Source organism: Aedes aegypti, chromosome 3 (assembly GCF_002204515.2).
Source record: "Aedes aegypti strain LVP_AGWG chromosome 3, AaegL5.0 Primary Assembly, whole genome shotgun sequence".
Classification (NCBI taxonomy): Eukaryota; Metazoa; Arthropoda; class Insecta; order Diptera; family Culicidae; genus Aedes; species Aedes aegypti.
The window spans coordinates 295,405,561-295,413,789 of NC_035109.1; positions in this window are offsets into that span (position 1 = coordinate 295,405,561).

Here is an 8,229-nt window from a genome sequence, read left to right on the forward strand (position 1 = left end):
CCGCCTTGAAATCAATGAACAGATGGTGAGTCTGCAAGTTATACTCTCGGAATCTATCTAGGATGATTCGTTAAGGTAAATCTGATGAAAACCAGCTTAATATTTGCCGACGAAGAACTCGAGCGATTTCAGTTCAATAAACAGGATGGGCGACAGTATTTTGTACGGCGAAATTTTGCAAGGTAATTCCTCTGTAATTGGCACACTCCACTCTGTGTCCTTTCTTGAAGATTGGGCGTATCAGGCCATCCAACCAGCAGATGAGCATTTTTTCATTAAATTTAAACAAAAAAAAAAAATGTTTTTCATTAAATTTAAACAAAAAATCTCCAAAAAACATATTATTTTTTATAAAAGTGCCCGCGATGAGAATAAGTTCATTCAAAAGCCTAAAACAAGAGCTTTCATGTGTATTGCAATCGTACTATTCGTAGTATTTACAGTTGAAAATGATTTACGTTGAAACGAATGGAATTTTACGGGAGGTATTTATATTTAACATAATAGAAAATGCTTTGCATGAACTCCGAAGATTCGTGATACTATGGCGAACAGATTAATGCAAAAATCAATTCCTTCCTACTTGCATAAATTCCAAACAAACTTTTTTTGATGGTCTATTTATAACTATTGTGATATAATTGCAGAAGTTAACGAAAAGATAATGGCGGTATTTTTAATGTAAGATTTTACCAAATTTAAAACTTTGAGAATTACTAGCTTTCGAAATTTGTTAAGGATGAACTTACAGAAATCAGGAACCATAAAAATGCTGCAATTTTTCGAAACTCCTAGAATTTATTTTGTTTCCTCATGTGAAGAAAGGAGAAAGAACAGGTGGATAAAGATTAATGAATATTTATATTTTTTTTTCTCTAGAAGTAAGTGATTACAGGATAACTCAAACCTCTCAAATGAATAAAAAAGCAATTTCGCAAGAGGTTCCATCAGAATCTTCTTTAGAAATTATACTTGAAATCTAGCAGAATCCGTTTTAGATCCGTTTCTAGATTTCCCAGAATTCTGCCAGAAAACCTCTAGGAATTCTATCTTGAAATTGCACAAGAATCAAATTCCAGAATATGGATTATTATTGTCCGAATTGATGAATTTCCTGAATTTTTCAATTAATCCCCTCTCGGTCATTTGCTAAATGTTCTCCACAAATCCCTTTACCGCTCTGCTAATTTTGGAAGCAAAAGTATTCCTCGGGTTTTCCAACAAGTTTCCTCTGACGATTCGAAGGCAAGGAACATTCCAAAAATTCATTTCGTAAATAAATCCTATACAACCCGGGGATTTGATGTAAAATTATATGAAAGAATTTGACAGAATCATTTAATTATTGAATGAATTGCGGAGGAAATGTTCAAACCTTTGGAAGGTTAAGTTTTTTTTTAGTTTTTCAGCAAATTGTGGATAAAAGGAAGACATAGGAGGTATACTTAGTTGTCCTCCAGAAGGAAATCACGTTGAAAGTATGAACTAATCTCACAACATTAATTAACTCACTTCCAAGAGATTTGTAGCAAAAAGTATGAACTACTCTTAGATATTCATTAAGGCACGCTATGTTTGAAGCAGCAGATTATAAAAATCGAATGTACTTCGGATTATTTCACGCTAGAGATCAGTATTTGGTCTATATTTTCATAATCGGGAGATTTTAAAACATTTCATTTGTGAAATTTTTTACATAGGGCAATTCGCCTAATGTTGAACGGCTAAAAACCTCGCCTATTGTTGAACAGTCCGTGTATTCCTTATGGCGTGTTCAACAATTAGCGAGCATTTTTTCGTTCAACAATTGGCGAATTACCCTATATTTTGTATGTGCTGAAAAACTTCGAAAAACAGGATTTTCATGGGTTTTGTATAAAAAATAGCTTGAAAGCGAAGAAAATCAAAAGTTCATCGATAGAATATTTTAAAACTTTCTGATTATGAAAATTTAACTAAAATACTGATTTCTAACGAGAAAAAATCCGATGTACTTTTGATTTTTATAATCTGCTGGTTCAGACATAGCGTGTAAAATATTTATTTATACTAAATGAAACAAAACACTTTTTGGAAAAAAGTTGTTTCAAGTTAAAGCTATAAGTTTATTTATTCGAAATTTTTAAAAAAGACTGAAGCAAATTGAGAAAGAATTAAGTGCCGCAAGAAAAAAAACTATGGCGGATTTTGTTGGACATTTCTAAGAAGCTTCAGCCAGGGTGAAATTCCTCAAAAAGATCTGTTATATATGACGCCTTATTTTTCGCGAAAGTTTCAGAAACCTTAGTTTCTTTAGTAATTTTACCTATTTTTTTCAATTAATTTTGTCGGACATTATACGAGTTGTAGTCGATGATCAGATAAACTGGAATAAGTATTTTTTCAATGATTTCAGCAAAACGCACTCCAACCATTTGGCATGACAAACTATTTGTCTCATTTGCTGCAATATTGGAACATATCTATTTGGTAATCTATATCAGAATAGCACCAAAACTGTCAAAATTGATGGATTTATTCAGTTGTATCTATATTTATTTATTTATTTATTTATTTATTTATTGACTCTTCGTAACGTAAGGCATTGCCTTTTAAATTGTTACAATTGGGTTTATTCTACGACTGGCGTGAGGTGACAATTGTCGGTGTCGTATAGCGAGGTGACAATTGTCGACTCGAGTGAAGTGACTCTCCATTTGATTTACACGGCGAGTCACTTCACTCGAGTCGACAATTGTCACCTCGCTATAGGACACCGACAATTGTCAGCTCACGCCAGTCGTAGAATAAACCCAAATGTGAAAAAGTAATAGGTTTTACAAGAATTTTTACGTAACTTAACAACTAATGTTCTTTTTACAAAAATCACTACACATTTACTGGAAATATGATATTATCTCACTTCGAAAACGAGTGGTCGATTCGCAAGATTTAATATTATTTCGAAGATTGTTATAGTTCACGATGCCCCTTACAAAGAATGACTGGCCGTAATAGAAGGAACTATGCCGTGGTATGTAAAAACTTCTTGTACGTATGCCTCTAAGAGGTGGTAGTTTAGAAAATAGGAAGTTTGGAGCTTTAGTTTTAATTATTTTGAAAAGCGTTATACACGACCTCAATTTATAAAAATTTACAAATGGACAACCAATCATTGACGTATGAAGATGCGAAACATGTGAAAATCTCGATAAATTATAAACATACCTTTACATTAAAGGCGACTCGTAGTCTATTGAAAGACGCATTGGTATAAATGAAGTCGCCATATATAAAGTGAGGGAGCAAACATGTCTTAAACAGATGTTTTTTCATCGGAATATCTAGGTGTCTAGTAGTGAGGTTCAAGCGTTTGAGGGAACTGTATATTTTAGAGCACTGTGAATTTATATGTCCATCCCACTCAAAGAGAATTTTTAAATACAACTCCTAAGTTACTAGCCTTACTCACAAACTCAACTTCAACCCCATCGATATTCAAAGAAGGAGAATTTGGAGGAGATTTCAATTTGTGCAAGAGCAGTGAATTTTTCCGTGACCATTGTACGATCTTATACAAGTCGTGGTTGATCTTCTCGGCCATATTACGAATATCAATTGCTCCGTTGGAACATAGATAAACTTGAACATCATCTGCAAATAGGTGGACAGAGCAAAAATCGAGAACAGAAGGCAAGTCATTTATAAATAAAGAAAACAGAAGCGGTCCAAGAACTGATCCTTGCGGAACACCAGATATTATGGGTTTAAAAGGAGATAATATACCATTAGAAAATACAGCTTGAGATCTTTTTGACAAATAATTTATAGTTAGATTCGTTGCTGATACACTAAATCTGAATGTAGTACTTAATTTGTTAATTGTAAATCACTACACAGACTCATCTGGATTATACTTATCGCACTTATTACTTTCATGCGTTTCAATACAGCAGGAAATTTTTCTGAGAAAATTATTCTATTGAAAACATGTTCAAAAATAGGAATAGCATAAGGTGCAATGATTCTGATAAACCTGATTGAAATGTTGTCTAGTCCGGTGGAATTTTATTTGATTCCAAAGATTGCGTTAACAATTTCAGCATTCTGAATCACCTTAAACTCGAAGCCTGGCGAAACACCTGGAACGTAGGAACCTTCATTGTTATCAATAGAAAAATTGGAACAAAAATAATCGTTTATAACATCGGATGAATGAGCACAATTTTACGATGAAGACTTTCTATGAGATACTCCCAGACTTTTTACGTTATTCCACATTTGTTTCGACGGTAGATATCTATCTATCATAGCCTTCTAAATGTCTCTTCTGTACCAGGGATTTTTCTTGAACTTCTTGAACTTCATTGGAAAGAAACGTTCATGCAAGTCGGTTAAACGAGGGTTGAGAACACATCGTGTTGAGAATCGCGATCGAAATCCAGCGATGCGAATATAAGATCATGTTTTGAAATACCTGGCATTGAAATCTGATTAAACCTTAACACCGAAGTAGCAGAGTCCGTGATAAGCAAGCAAATCCAATAACGAACTACCGGAATTGAAGAAGAAAGTAGGCTCATGATTGACCACATTATACGACATATTGGCAAAAACATCGTTCAAGCGCACTGCTCTACCCGTATGCTTTCGGGGATCTGTATTGAAATCACCGATTAGAAAAGTAGATGAATAGTTAAGTGAATAGTCTGTTATGTGTTTTTTCCAGAATATCAGCACAATCAACGTCTGGTGGATTATAGTAGACAGCCAAAAGTAGACAATGATCACCAATTACAACTTCCAATATCAAGAATTACTACTTACTTACTTATTTGGCTTTACATCAATTATCTTGATAAAGCCTCGCCAACAATATTTCGCCAATTCCCTCGGTTCATGGCCGCTTCTCTCCATCCTCGACTGTGACCCACGCTTTCCAGGTCCGGGTGTACCTGGTCAACCCACCTAGCTCGCTGCGCCCCACGCCTTCTTGTTCCGACCGGATTCGTGGCGAACACCATCTTTACAGGGTTGTTGTCCGGCATTCTTGCAACATGCCCTGCCCAGCGTATCCTTCCAGCTTTAGCTACCTTCACGATACTGGGTTCGCCGTAGAGTTGAGCGAGCTCGTGGTTCATCCTTCGCCGCCACACGCCGTTCTCCTGCACGCCGCCGAAGATCGTCCTTAGCACTCGGCGTTCGAAAACCCCAAGAGCTTGCAAGTCCTCCTCGAGCATAGTCCACGCCTCATGCCCATAGAGGACTACCGGTCTTATGAGCGTTTTGTACATCGTGCATTTGGTGCGGGGGTGAATCTTTCTTGACCGCAGTTTCTTCTGGAGCCCATAGTAGGCACGACTTCTGCTGATGATGCGCCTTCGTATTTCCCGACTAACATTGTTGTCAGCCATCAACAAGGCTCCGAGGTAGACGAACTCGTCCACCACCTCGAAGGTATCCCCGTCTATCGTAACACTGCTTCCTAGGCGGGCCCTGTCGCGCTCAGTTCCGCCAACCAGCATGTACTTTGTTTTCGACGCATTCACCATTAGCCCGACTCTTGTTGCTTCGCGTTTCAGGCGGGTGAACAAATCTGCCACCGTTTCAAATTTTCCCCCAATAATATCCATGTCGTCCGCGAAGCAAACAAATTGTCCGGATCTCGTGAAAATCGTGCCTCGACTGTTAAGTCCGGCTCTCCGCATGACACCTTCAAGCGCAATATTGAACAACAGGCACGAAAGTCCGTCGCCCTGTCGTAGTCCCCGCCGAGACTCGAACGAACTGGAGTGTTCGCCCGAGATCTTCACGCAGTTTTGCACACCGTCCATCGTTACTCTGATCAATCTTGTGAGCTTCCCGGGAAAGCTGTTCTCGTCCATGATTTTCCATAGCTCTATGCGGTCGATACTATCGTATGCCGCCTTGAAATCGATGAACAAATGGTGCGTAGGGACCTGGTACTCACGGCATTTCTGGAGGATTTGCCGCACGGAAAAGATCTGGTCCGTTGTCGAGCGGCCGTCGATGAAACCTGCTTGATAACTTCCCACGAACTCGTTTGCTATAGGTGATAGACGACGGAAGAAAATCTGGGATAGCACTTTATAGGCGGCGTTTATCAAGAATTATGTTCTTTGTAAAATGCTTTGAGAATCACTGACAGAAGACTTGCATACTACACGACAAAAGAGATTACTTCGAATGAAACCACATACCTATACCACCTCCGTGTCTGTTACGATCATTCCTAAAAGGCTTAAGGTGAAGATGAATCGAAGCCAAGCTCAAAATTTTCAAGAGCACAAATGTGGAGAACCAAACACCCGTTAGAGCTGAAAACTTAATCGATTGGTCACCACCAGCTACTGACCAAACGATTAAGTTTCCAGCCCAAACGGATGTTTGGTTCTCCAGATCCGTGATCTTGAAAATCTGAGGTTTGGCTTCGATTCATCTTCACCTTAAACCCATTCAAACAAATCATTCGATCGCTAATAGTATCATTCAACCATGTTTCGGTAAAGCAAACAGCGTCAAGCTTATTAATTTCGATAGTCCTTTTCAGTTCCTCAAACTTGCTAAAGTTACGAGCATATAAACTCTGACCAAAAATATCATGTAGGGAAAGTGTACCAGTTATGGCCATAGTGGTTCCCTATTTGGCCATATGCGAAATTCGGATAACTTTCAAATTTTCAATCTTTTCGAATGTTTTAACATCAAGATATATCCTATATCTTACTGCTAAAACACAAAAAAACTTTTCAAAATGTTGAGATATTCAAGTTATCACGTATGGCGAAATAGGGAACCACTATGGTCATAACTGGTACACCTACCCTATTCCGGTCTGTGTGAACACCGACCAGATATTGTATGGATTTATTTAGATAATTCTTACATAACCCTTGTAAGATCATCACCGCACACCTCGAGCAGGGCACCTTCCATTAATATGTAAAATCATAATGCAGTGAATATGCTGCTTAACGCTTAAATATTTAAATCAGTATTATTTTCATGGTTCAGATAATACGAAGTAATGAAACCGAAATTCCAGGTTTCGGGGTCAACTGTTGAAATTCAGTGAACATTGTCAAGCGACACATCAAACTTCGTGATTTTGATCGGAATCGATATCCGGCTTTCTGGGGAACCTGTTCCAGGGCCAATCTTTTAAATACTGACGCGTTCAAGTATCATGGTAATTTTTGTAACGGAGGCGTCGAAAATTGCGTTTATCGCATTCAACAATAAGCTGTGTCCTGGGCCTTCCTTAGCCAAGTAGTTTGAGTCGGCGGCTACATAGCAAAGTCATGCTGAAGGTGTCTGGGTTTTAATCCCGGTCGATTCAGGATCTTTCCTCAATGGAAATTTCTTTGACTTCTTGACTTTCTTGACACAATGAACACTTCCACAGTTATTAACTGTGAGCAGTGTTGTTCAGACTCATTTCCCCGAAAATAACATTTTCCGAACTACGAAGCCACGAACTACTACAACCATGCTCTATCCTCCTAAGATAGAAAAGCAGATGGTTAAGCTTGAGTACTGCACACAAAATCGATCAATTTTGATCCCAGAGAGCCACAATTCAAGTTTCGGTGAAATGAAATGAGTGAGTGAGTGAGTGCGAATCATTTCACCGAAACTTGAATTGCGGCCCACCGAGATCGAAACTGGTCGGATCCCATGGGCAACACTCAAGCCCAACCACCTCCCCCTCCATCTCAGGAATACAACGCACAGTTATAACAGTTCATGGCTTCACAATTCGAATTTCGGGGAAATGAGTCTGGTCAACACTGACTGTGAGCTTTCGAAATTCTCACTTTTAGGTGGATGTACCGTTTTGACTCATATTCCGAACACTTAAGGCCAACCGTGACTTGAATTGAATTGAATTGAATTGCAATTGACTGCCATTTCCTTGTTATTTGGTGACATATTTCAGCGAAACATTTCAACCAAATCGTCATACAAAAACCGAGTGTTCGGAATATGAGTCTGTTCGGAATTTGAGACAAAACGGTATACTATTTTGAAATCTCACACACACACAGTGCGTTGAATGTATGGAGATACGGGACAAAAATCAAAACTGGAAGATCAAGCCATTTGAGCACTTTGGTATAGAAGGGAATGTTGTTTCTGGTCAAAAGAGCTACAATTTGCATAAATGACATATAATATACGCATAATCGCAAAACTGTCCTAAGCGCCAATTTCATTATTTTCCAAATA